This window comes from Macrobrachium rosenbergii, chromosome 23 (assembly GCF_040412425.1).
Source record: "Macrobrachium rosenbergii isolate ZJJX-2024 chromosome 23, ASM4041242v1, whole genome shotgun sequence".
Lineage (NCBI taxonomy): Eukaryota > Metazoa > Arthropoda > Malacostraca > Decapoda > Palaemonidae > Macrobrachium > Macrobrachium rosenbergii.
Genome location: NC_089763.1, coordinates 43,271,969 through 43,285,494, shown reverse-complemented (window position 1 = coordinate 43,285,494; position 13,526 = coordinate 43,271,969). Strand labels below are relative to the sequence as shown.

Below are 13,526 nucleotides of genomic sequence, written 5' to 3'. Positions count from 1 at the left end.
TTGACAAAATTACATAGTATACATAAAATTAGTAAACGATCCTTATTTTAAACTCTTCTCTGAAGTGTTTTCTAGAGCACTGAAAGAAATCCCATTGTCCAGGTTGATCTTGTGTTTCTGATGGCTGGTGTGTGGGGCATCTCCATATTCTTCAACAACTTGAAGAAAAGATGGTTGCATATTCTTTGACACGATAGGGGAGGGCACAGAAAGATTGGGAGAGGAAGGTGATATCCATTTATGCTTGAAATCACTTGAATTTGTACATTAATTTTCCCTAGAGAGAGAGAGAGAGAGAGAGAGAGAGAGAGAGAGAGAGAGAGAGAGAGAGAGAGAGAGAGAGAGAGATAATTAGGTTGCTAGTCATGTCGCGAGCCAGTAAGTGACGTCAACATTCAGGAAATTCTGCAGCGCAAATTTCCCCCAAAAAAAGGACAGCAACACCACCGCCCGACAGAAGATTATTATTATTATATTATTATTGTCCTCCCAAAAACTGGAACAGAAAAATTACTGTCGACTTCCCTTTTCGTTATTATTATTATTATTATTATTATTATTATTATTATTATTATTATTATTATTATTCCCAAAATTTTCTGACTTCTTTTATTATTATTATTTATTATTATTATTATTATTATTATTATTAGTACTATTATTATTATTATTATTATTATTATTATCCAAAATGATATTCACATTGAATAAACCAATAAGTCCATTAACTTGCGCATCAAGTTTCAAAAAAAAAAGATAACAATCATATGTAAAATAAAGAGAAAACAAAAACAGGAAGAGCCGAATAATATTTATTTGAAAAGAATTAAAGATAAACAAATCAACAGATAAATGAACTCACATAAAAACTAACGGAGAAACATAAAAATTACAAACATTGTAAAAGTTTATGGCATTTCGGCATCTATTAAACCCCGGCCATCGACGTCCCAAAACAACACTAAAAAGAACAAGAAGAAGAAGAAGAAGAAGAAGAAGAAGAAGAAGAAGAAGAAGAAGAAGGAGAAGAAGAAGAAGAAGAAGAAGAAACAGAGAAAATTGAGTTACGGTAAAAACCGCAGAACTTTTTTGGTTACTGTTAACAAATAACTTTGTTCCCACTCGAACTTGTCTCAACTTTCTGGCTAACTTTTGAAGCCAACGTAATTATTAATTGACCTAACACCTAGGAAACAAGAAACTCGTTTCTTATTCTGAGAGAGAGAGAGAGAGAGAGAGAGAGAGAGAGAGAGAGAGAGAGAGAGAGAGAGAGAGAGAGGTTATTGTAAGCCTTGTGGAAAACAGAGCGCTTTGAATTTCAAATATCCCAGAAAAGAGAGAGAGAGAGAGAGAGAGAGCATTGGTTATTATAAGCCTCATACAAAAGAGAGAGAGCACTGACAATTTCAAATCTCCAGAGAGAGAGAGAGAGAGAGAGAGAGAGAGAGAGAGAGAGAGAGAGAGAGAGAGAGAGAGAGAGTACCTCTCAGTTCTCCAGCCACTCTCGACTTACAAGTTGTTCTTATAATAAATGGAAAAGATCCTTCTACACGTAAAAATGGTCCAGATCCCTCTAGATTAATCGCCGCCAACTTGAAAACTAATTATTCTTGCTTAATCACAAGTTGATTAAACCTACCCGCTTAGAAAATTAAACACATTTATTTCTAATGGAATGACGCGACTAATTACATGACCTACTGCTGGGACATATATGCGGTCCATTTTGTTATAAAAGTAGTTGGGTCTTTTTCTGCCATTTTGGGACCTAGTCGTTTTCATTCCTTCCCAGGATTTCTTAATTTCAAGCTCAAGATAAAGAAACAAAGAAACGAATGACTGTTCATGCTTTGTAACAGTTCAATAATGGGAGCAAATACTCTGTCTAAAATAAACAAACTTCAGTTCATGTCCCTGGTATATTACCTCAACTTTGAGGTATGTTGACTCTTAACTTATCCAATTTCATGATGAATAATATTATATTATTCCGATGGCGAGTCTACATAGATAGTTATGTCCTAACCCAATGGACTTCTGCCTCTGGAGGTGTCAAGGCTCCTACAATTACCAAGCAACCAACACGAACATCTATGTCAAAAACCAACGGATCTCAAACTCTGACGGACGGTCAAGGATACGACAATATCTGAGGACCCAGTCGCGACAGGTATGATCAAAACACATGGACTTTTAAGGCTTTGGAACTGTCAAAGCGCCTACAATGACCAAGAACCCAGAATTGACAGTAATGTCGAAAATCATAGGATAACAGCCAATGGAGGGTCCTACAAAAACTTTGAACCCATTATTGACATATACGACCAGGGTACTTAGGGTTTGGAGGTGTCAAGGCACCTATATTTACCATAGATCCACCACTGACAATTATGTTCAAAATCAACTGACTTCGAGCTTTGGAGGTGTCTAGGACCCTTTATTAAACGAGGGCCTAGCATCGACATTCATGTCCAAAATTCATATACTTTGGGTTTAGATGTCATGGCTCTTCAATTATTGTAGGAGTCATGTCAAAAACAATGGATTATTTCAAGCTTTGGAGAAGCCAAGGCTCATACAAAAACTGGGGACCTAGCATTAATCGACTGGTCCAAAAACCAATGGACTTCTGGCTATCGAAATGTCAAGGCTCCAAAAATAACTGAGGATTAAGCATTGTTGGCCATGTCCAAAATCACTGTACATCGGACTTTGGAGGTGTCACGGCTCCTATAATAACAGAGGGCCCAGCATAAGTCCAAAACCAATGGACTTTCTGCTCTGGTGGTATCAGGGCTCCTGTAATAACTTAGGACCCAAGATTGACAGCTGTGTACAAATCCAATGGACTCTGGAAGCAAGGCAATTTAGGCAGTTATGTACAAATCCAATGGCTCTTGGGAATATTCGCTTCTCACAGTTATGTCCCTATGTCCAAATTGATTGTACTTTTGGAGATAGCTGCTTCAAACAGCTTTGCATATATCAAATGGACTTTTGGAGCCAGCCATTTAAGTCCACGGGACTTCGAAAGCCATACATTCAACTTTGGAGGCAAGGCACTTTATGTCATTATGACCATATCAAATGGATTTTACGAGTCCATCATTTCAAACAGACATGTCCAAATGCAATGGACTTTGGGAGCCATCCCATTCCTATAGTTATGTCCAAATACACTGAACTTAGACCTTAGGGATGCCAAGGTTCCTAAATTAACCAAAGGTCAAGGGTTTATGTAGGACATTAAGTCATTACATTTAAGCCACGAATGAAATTTTTTAACACTTGGTAGCCGTAGGGACAACAATTTAACCAAAATCCACAGCTTACCACAAATCCTATAGGACCTTGCGCTCAACAACTTTCAGTGCACGAAGAACCTACAGAATGTTTTTACTTATCAGCAGCCTACGTGTCAGTGTGGTATATATACAAAATAAATAAATGAAATAAACAAAAGGCGGTTAGTGGGGATACAAATTAGACGAAGTATGTTGTGGCACCGAAAAGGTCAAAAAGAGGTCACTGAAAGTATTGGTCAACCCAATTTTTCTTATGAAATATTTGCAAAGATGATTTATAAAAATGCAACCAAAATGAACTTTTAGTCCCTTCAACACTCTTTGAAAGATAGAGAGAGAGAGAGAGAGAGAGAGAGAGAGAGAGAGAGAGAGAGAGAGAGAGAGAGAGAGAGAGAGAGAGAATAAGTTATTCAGTGGCACACATCAGTTAAAGAGATGGTCGATTAGCGTAGTCTTCTGTAGCCAATAGTTTCTTCCACTGCAAGGTTCATTAATCGGACGCAGCATATAGCCACATACACAAACATGTATTTATTGATCTCATCTGTGTCACAATCCTCTAGGTAATTACAACGAAAATGAGACACCAAAGGAGACTGGAGACTGTGCAACGAGAGACCAATATACCTTACAAATAAACGTCTGGAATATATACGGAATACATTCGTAAATATAATTCATACGTACATACCCATGATAATAACCTCACATTCTCTGGTTACATTTGAATATATACAATTATCCCAAGCTCTGGTAAAAAAAAAAGGAGAGCTAAGTGTGAGGTCAATGTCCCTTCCTTGTAAAATACAAAATACTAAAATTTGCAACAGAATCTTGCCGTCTGGTGCAAATTGCAAGGGTTCATAGCGAAATGAAATCCAAAGTGGTAAAAGAGAGTAACTTGGCAGAATGATACAAACACCCACACCATTTTAGTTAGAAATCATCCAAGCAGTGTTACCACAACTTGCAACAAAACTGAACAACCTGGTGTAAACAGCAAATGGTCAAAACGAGGCAAGAAAGCCATTGAAATAAGACTTGAGTTACACTACAGAACGCAAGAACTCAAACAGAACATCACCGTCGAAACCCAGACAGACATTTAGACGAGATTCAGCGCCGTCGGAGTGAGTGAGATGGTAACGAGATGCAAACTCTCCAACAAGAATGGAAGCAACCAAAGCAATGCTCCCAAGCATGAGCTTCCATTCCCATTGTGTACAAATGCGCACAAAGCAAGGCCCCTCCCGCCCCGTGAGCAAATAATCCTGTTTGGTGACTGAGTCGAGTGAAAAGCAGGGAGGCAGCATTTGCTGAGGAATATCTGTTTACAAACATTCCTCTGCTGGCATTGAGAGCTCAGATGCCTCACCCTTTCAGACGGATTGCTGTCCAGAATAATACAGTAAAAATGCATTTATACATCCGGATATGCGTCACTGTCCATGCATATATACATAAATAAATAAACGTATGAATTTTGATATATTTCGATAGACGAATCCTTTGGAATTTTATTCTTCTTTGCGTTGGCGATCGTGTCACTAGAGGTCAGATTCTTAAATTTATGTTTTACTTTTATGAACAAAAGACAAATGTACATAATACATGTATTTATAACATACACATGTGTAAAATAATTGTAAGTATATTATCTATGAATGGAATACAAAGAAATCTTGAATGCTTGTGCGCATGAATCTTGAATGCTTGCGTGCATGAATATACATACTTGTTCGTGATTTCAATGAAACAGATACTTACCCATGAATAAATATATACATACTTATCCAAGAATGTATGAATTTTCCTACTCTGAACGAAATGCAAGGTCTTTTCATGTATGCATAAAAACATACGTCAATGCATGTAGTTTCCTGAATGAATGAATGAAAGACAAACACTCACACCCTCACGAATGAGAAAGAAATGGATTGATGGACGGATTGTGAAATTTGGGGGCAAGCCCAAGCACTGGGACTTATTTTGGTCATTCAGCGCCGTAGTGAAATGAAATAAATAACTTGATGAATAATGAAATGTAAATGAAGGTGATGATAACGTACAGGGAGTGACAACGCAAAAACCATATTTCATAAAAATATATATATATATATATATATATATATATATATATATATATATATATATATATATATATGACTCTTGATGGCATCGGTGGTGATCCACTGGAGTCGTTGAATGGGTCCATGTCAAGGGTTCGCGTCCCAGTGGTACCTGTTCATTTATCACTTATATAAATTTTTGGTGATAATTCTCCATCGGAGATTACTCGAGGTATATGAATTTGATATTAAACGACATTTGTAGCTTCATGATTGTATATAAATCACGTTTGTGATAAAAATTTTATATATATATATATATATATATATATATATATATATATATATATATATATATATAAAATATAAAAATGTAAAATTAAAAAAAATTAAAATACAAATAAAAGTATAAGCGCATACGCTTGTTTGCATTAGGTAACTGATGGAATTAGATAATAAAACAAGTTAAATTTTAGAATATACACCAATCCCTTTTAAGAGAATTTTACAAGGTTGTCGATGTCAACGTCGTCTCCTAAAACATACGCAAGTTGTTTCCCTGAAAGACCAAATTTCCTGCGGGCAGAAAGAAACGTAACCACTCTTCAAGGAACCCGACGGCATACCACCTCTTCCTTCCTTCCTGACTTACTACAACTGTCGCGAGCAATATGAAAGAGCTTATCAGCCCTCGACAGACGGACTGGGTGGGTCCTTGAGGGGAAGACGAATGGAGACAGGTGACGAACAGGTAAGTGATACAGGTGAGGGTGAAGTGCTCGCAAACCCAAAGGAGGAGACGGTGATGGTGAAAACGACACTGAAGGCACGTTTTAACTTATGTTCTTCTTCACTGATTACCAGCGGATATATAAAGAGAAAGACTGCACATCACTGATTAAGCACCATGATAAAATTAAGTCATAAAAAGGGGTTCTACTGCTATAATTACGAATATTAAGGAGGTGGGAGAAAAGATTTCATGTGTCTATAAAAACAGCGGTTCCAGGTCAATCTTCTCGAGTAGATGAAAACAGGTTCTGTTTCCGTAATTAATGACAGCTGAAAAGTCAGGACTGTACATCCATGACGACGGAAAAACGTGTGAAAAGCATAATTCTGCTTCTGTGATTACCACATCAGATTAAATAACGATCCGACGTCCATTATTACTCGACAGATGAAAAATGGAGCAATTAAGAAATTTAACTTCTGTGATTATGAGTAACTGAAAAATAAAAGCAATTCTAGGTTGAGGATTAAAAACATAAAAATCAAAGATAAACTCTACGATTATTACTAAATATTAAAAAAAAGCAATGTTCTTACGTCTACAATTACGAACATACTAATATAGAACAACAAAGATAAGACTACTTCTACCATAGCGAATAGTTAAAAAAATGAGATTCTACTTCTAGGATTCTAACATTAAAATGAAAGGAGAGTCTTCAAGAAAAACGACGAAAAGATAAAATGTTTGATAAAAAGCCGCAATGACATTACCTCCAGATACGAAAAAAAAAAAAAAAAAAAAAAAAAAAAAAAAAAGACCTATAAGAAAAAACAGCGATCCTGCATCCGGTATTCTACCATTAAAATAAAGGGGAGATTCGTTAAGAAAGACAACGAAAAGATGAAATACATAAGAGAAAATGTTCCTGGGGGTAAAAAAAAAAAAAAAAAAAATTGCTCTTCACTTACTGCATTTGTATCTCTCCTCCCACGGCAGAACTGGCTTGCTCAGAATGCGTTGGGTCAGGTGCGTGTCCGCCTTGTCGTCCACTGGGGAGAAAGGAAAAGAAAATATCATTAGTATCAACCATAATTTCATGGCATTTCAAGAGCCGATTTCTGACAGGAATCAAAACTATGGTCAACTTCTGGTTCTGTCTGAATTAGGATTCATCTCCAAATGTAATCGATTCTTGTAAGTTTCACATCACTCACATACAATAATTTATTATAATCCTATAACAAAAATCATAGATTTCAATACAATAATTTATTATAATCACATCTCCAAATGTAATGGAAAATCATAGATTTCCATAAAAATCATAGAATGAATACATATCATAGTATGTATGTAGAACCACATCTCCAAATGTAATCGATTCTTCCAAGTTTCACATCACTCTCATTAAACAATTTATTTAAATCCTATAACAAAAATCATAGATTTCAGTTCGGAAGCACATCATAGCATGTATCTAGAACCAAATGTAATCGATTATTCCAAGTACCGCATCACTCACGTACAACAATTTATTAAAATCCTTTAACAAAAATTATGGATCTCAATTCAGATCCACATCATGGTAATCATCCAGAACCACATCACGGATCTCTAATTAGAATTATATCCATCTCAAAGTCAAAGCTTGTTACCAGTGGAGAGAATCTCATTCCGCCACGAAATTTAATCTAAATCCATTAAAAAAGATTTGGAGATATCTGCTAACAAAAGAAACGTATATACATCAGGCTCCACATCATAACCCGGATGAAACTTAATGATCCCCCGCTTCAACCTTTTACGAAATCTCGCTGAAATCCATCTGTTATATTTTGAAATATCGTCCCATGAAAAATATTTCATGTCCATCCAACGTATCCACAAAATATCATGAAATCTCGGTAACTTTTTGAGCCATTAAAAAAAAAGGCACGGGCGAAAACGCAACCTCTTTCCAACCACATAAAAGAATTTTGAAATATCCTCTAATAAATATCATGTATCCATCCGACCTCTCCGCAAAATATAATTAAAATCCAAAAGCAACTTTCTGGAACACACACAGAACAAACGAACAAACAAACAAACAAACGAGCACAGGCGAAGACGTAACTCCAACCAGATCAAAGACTTTTGAAATATTCTCTAACAACCATTACGTATTTTTCGATCTCTCCACAAAATATCATTAAAATCTAAGAGTACATTTTTGAGAAATACAGAGAACAAACAAACAAACAAACAAATAAACAAACAATGAGCAAACATGCACAGACGAAAAAGAAATCTTTCTCCAACCAGATCAAAGAGTTTTGAAATACCCCATAATAAATATTCCGCTTCTCTCCGACCTCTCCACATAATATTAAAATCTAAAAGTAACTTTCTGAGACATACAGAAAACAAACAAACAAACAAACAAACAAACAAAAACAAACAAAAAACAAAAAGGCAACGGCGAAGTCATAATCTATTTCCAACCAGATCAAAGAAGTTTTGAAAATATCCCAAAAAAAAAAAAAAAAAAAAAAAAAAATTAGCCGGATAAATTCCGTCCACGCCTTCCTAATTAAAAAAAAAAAAAAAAGAAAACTTTCTGAGATTGATTATCACGAAAACAAACAAACAAACAAACAAATAAACGTGAAACAATACCAAATGCAAACATGCCCTGATTAGAAAACGAAATCTTTCTCCAACGGTCAGACGGTATTGAGTTTTGAAATATCCAATAATAAATTACAATTACCGGCCGCCTTCTCTCTGACCTCTCCTCATTAATATTAAAAATCTAAGAGTGTTGAGATTATTACAGAGAACAAAAAAAACAAACAAAAGAAAACAAACAAAAACAAAACACAACTTTGAAAAAATAATCATCTATTTCAACCAATCAAAGACGAAAACAAGATGAAATAATAAAAATAATAAAAAAAATAATCTAATTTTCACGGTAAAATCCGTCCAAGATTTTTTTCCTAATTAAAAAAAAAAACTGAAAAAAAATCTCTGAAATTGATTATCCAGGTGTACGTTTATTTTGCATGATAATAATAATCCTAATAATTAATAATAATAATTAATAATAATAATTCGCATGAAGAAAAGAAGGAAGAAGAAGAAGAAGAAGCCCTGATTAGAAGAAGAAGAAGAATGCCCTTTTAACGCGAAATTCGGTCGGCAGGCGGTATTTTTGAAAATTTTCAACCAAATTTTCTGAAATTAGGCGGTAGATTCTCAGATGTACATTATTTTGAATAATGCCTAATTAATAATAATTAATAATAATAATAGTGTTAATAATTAATAATAATAATGAAATTTTAAAAACGCCAAGAGAAAGAAATTAATTTTTTTGTAAACATTAAAAAAACTGAGGAAAAAAATCTTCTAAAATTAAACTTACATGATAAAAACATAATCATCATCATCATCACCAAATATATAAATAATAATAATAATAATAATAATAATAATAATAATAATAATCTAATTTTAACAGTATAATTCCGAAGCGGGAATTTTTTTTTATTTTGAAAAACACTGAGAAAAAATATTTATAAATTAAACGTAAATTCTCGGAGAATGTACACTTAATTTCCTCCAAAATAATAATAATAATAATAATAATAATAATAATAATAATAATAATCACTTTTAACATTATAACCCATGGCACGGACTTCTAAAATTTCTTGCAATGTTATGAAAAACACTATGAAAAAATAACTTGGAATTAAACGGACTTTATGGGAATGTAGCTTATTTTAAAGAAGAACAATCCAATAATAATAATAACAATAAAATAATAATAATAAGATGACTATAATAATTTTAATAAAATAATTTTAATAATAAAATTTTTTTAAATAAAATGTGCAAGAAATTTTATTTTTCAGATGTCAACGGTTATTTTGAATAATAATAATAATAATAAGGGAAGGGGAAAATAATAAGCACATAATAAGGTAATAATAATAATAATAATGAAATTTTAACAAAGTAAAATAAGTGGCAAGGATTTTAATTTTTTTGTAAATATCTGTCAAAATACTGAGAAAAAAGTAGAATTAATAAAATTAATATTTACATGATAAAAACGTCAATCTTATTCGGTAAAAAGGTTTGAAATAATAAAAATAGCTAATAATAATTGTTAGGAGGGTAATAATAGATGGAAAGAAAAGAATGAAAGGTAAAATAAAAGAAAATAGCTATACTCTTTAACAGTATAATTCGTGGCGAGGCGGAAATTGCCCTTAGTTTTACGAAAACAAAACACTGACAGAAAAATATTTATAAATGGGGCTAAACGTAAGATTTTTGGGGAGAATGTACTTTAATCTCCTTCTTAATTTCCTTTTCTAAAATAATAATAATAATAATAATACTTAATAATAATAATTTATATTATTCACAATTAGATTTAACATTATAACTATAGAAATAGGTGATATACTTGTTCATTTTCGAAATACGAATTAAAATTTCTTCTTTTGCAATGTTATCTTAAAACACTCATCTTAAGTTTTAAAAAACTTTTTTCAATCAAACTTTTTAAACGGACTTGAGGTAAATGTAAGGCTTATTTTAAACAACAACTAACTTTTTTATAATAATATTCAGAAAACTAGTAATAATAATATGTTGATGAAAAATCAATAAACTTGTTACAGTAAAATCTGTGGCAAGAAATTTTATTTTTCAAGGTCTGCATTCTTCCAGTTTTGCAACCTATCTGGCAACATAATGCTTCCATCTACCCAGATATGAATAATGACTTCGGGGAAGGGGAAGGGAAAATGACTGACCCAAGGGTCGAGATAGCACGAAAGGTGCAACACACCCTCACAGGTTCTTCTATCCTTAAATTCAAAATATTGCACGTGAGACAAAGGCAAAGTCTGGAAGGGAGGAGGCAAATCGTATCACCCCAGACGCCGGAATTATGGTCTGTCAAACATTCTGAGATCGCTAAGGTGTGGCCTAGTAGAATGGAATGAAAGGGAAGATAATATTTGTGATGACCGTGAGAGGGAAAGTGCGCTGGAAAATTGAGGTCATTCAGCGATTTAAAACGTGGAACTTTGAAGCAGTAAAAACCACCAAAAAGGTGCCATATTGAGGAAAACCGTTTCTTGCAGCTAAAAAACATTATGAATCAATTGTTAGGAGAGGTGGGAAAAAAGATTGAAAGTGGGAGAAAGATTTTATCTCGCTGTTGTTGAACGGAGGTAAAGTAAAAGAAATGAAAGGGGTTCCAGCTAGGGGCCAAAATGACGCTGCAAAGGACCTTAAGTACTGCCTACACTAACCCCCCCCTACGGAGATGGCCAGGTATAAAAAGCAGCGTAGCTATATCACTTAGGCCATTTACATCTTTCCCTTGTTTATGGTTTTGCCCGAGACCTGTCATTATATATTATGTATTGTTTCCACCTTGGCTTTCCGTGCTGTCCTGTCACAATGGCAGCTTGAGCGCGGCTATAGTTCTTTAAGTAGATGGTTGGTTTAAGCACGGGTTAAGGCAGCAAAGGGACCTAAAAAAAATGCCTTATCCCGAAGACGTGTTGCGGAAAACTGACGTTTGGCAACACAGGTACAAAATTATGCCACATCTTGTTTTTACAAAAAAAAAAAATTAAATAAAAAAATAAAAATAAAAAGGGTTTTCATGAAAGTATCTAAAGTCAAATGTGTATTTGATGTCAGTTTTAAACTCATGGCTGCACTAAAACACTTTCACCCAAGCAGGCTCTGCTAAGCCCAAACTTTTAACATAACAATGAGACATTTGTTAGTCAACACGGAAATTCCTTATTCTCCTCACCCTAGCGATCTTAGGGCGTTTGACAGACATAGCTAGAATTTTTTTTTTTTTTTTTTCTCTTAGGACGCACGAACATGACATTACTAAACAGAACCCTAGAAGTGGTAAACTTTCCGATTCCATGTCTGAGCAGCAGCTGCAAATACCTTTGAGCTATATATGTTCGCTGTGAGCGCTTCTGAAATATTTATAAGTTGAGGACGGCCGAGTACGTCCAGTTCTTTCAGAGGTACTAATAATTCGTGCTATAAATAAAACAAAGATGACAAAAAAAAAATTTTTTAACGTAAATAACGACAGCAGTTATTATTTCCTTATGAGATCGACAACAACCAACGTTGTAATGGAATGGAATATTGAATTTAGGCCAAAGGCCAAGCACTGGGACTTATGAGGTCATTTAGCGCTGGAAGGGAAATTGAGAGTATAGGAGATATGAAAGGCGTGTCAGGAGGAAAACCTCGCAGATGCACTATGAAACAGTTGTTAGGAGAGGGCTGATAGCTACATGGAAGACAATATGAATGGAGGTACAGTAAAAGGAATGAAAGGGGTTACGACCAGCTAGGGGCCGAAGGGGCGCTGCAAAGAACCTTTGATAATGCATACAGTACCTACAGTGCACCCCGTGTGCACTTACGGCACTAACCCCCCTATGGGAATAATTAACTTTGGAAATAATTCTCTATTAACCAGTAATTGCAACAGGTTCTCAGAGCTCAATGTGACCCACTGCCACTTGAAACTGATTCTCTCTATTTAACTTTTTAATCCATCTCAATCCAGTCATGTGGATGTTCAACATTAAGTTTACTCTGAAGCAGATTCTCCAGGAGGCTGCACTGCGGCTAAAATATCTAGTACAGTCGGTTCTTTTTGAGATAAATGTGAACTCCGGAAACCTGACTGCTAGATACGCCAATAAAAAATAAATGAGGCTGTTCCTGGAATCATTTCTTCGTTTCTTCTTCTTCTTCTTCTGCAGGCGGCCTTAGATCTATCCGCCTATAAGGAAGATGGGTCAAGGCATCTATCTAGGTACATTTTAATCTTAGGCTTAAGTACTATTGGCAGTAAATGTCCTTTCCCTCACTTCTCTCCATCTGGTCTTCTGTCTGTCTTTTATTTCTTTTTCTCTGCTTCCGTTCTGTCCCTTGTGCCATGCTTGCTTCTATCTCATATCTCAAGCTACCTAAAAAACATTCCAGCTAGAGGTTTCAACCACTGAATTTCCAATCAACGTCTTCAAGAGCGCGCAGCACCAGAATTAACCCAGATTAACGTAGGGGACGCTACTGGATTAGGCTGCCCTTTCTAACATAACGCCGCCAATCAATAATTCACAATAGCCTCGGCTACTCAAATCCGTCTGCTTCACACCTCCTCCTCCTCCTCCCCCTCCCGCGATCAACGACGAGATTGTATTCGTCCTCCTGAAACATGAAGGTGTCTGTCTTTCACACGAGTTTTTGTTAAGCTTTTCCTCCGGTTGAAATTGTAGAGTATGTTACAAAATTTCTTCTTCCGTAGACAATGAAAGTTCACGGCATTTTCTTTATTTAATAACGAGTTTGACTGCGCGC

The 13,526-nt window shown here is 34.9% G+C and overlaps 1 pseudogene; it reads right to left on the bottom strand.

Moving 5' to 3' along the window:
• The window catches only part of LOC136851567 (relaxin receptor 2-like), a 352,585-nt pseudogene that overhangs the window by 103,505 nt on the left and 235,554 nt on the right, over positions 1 to 13,526 (bottom strand).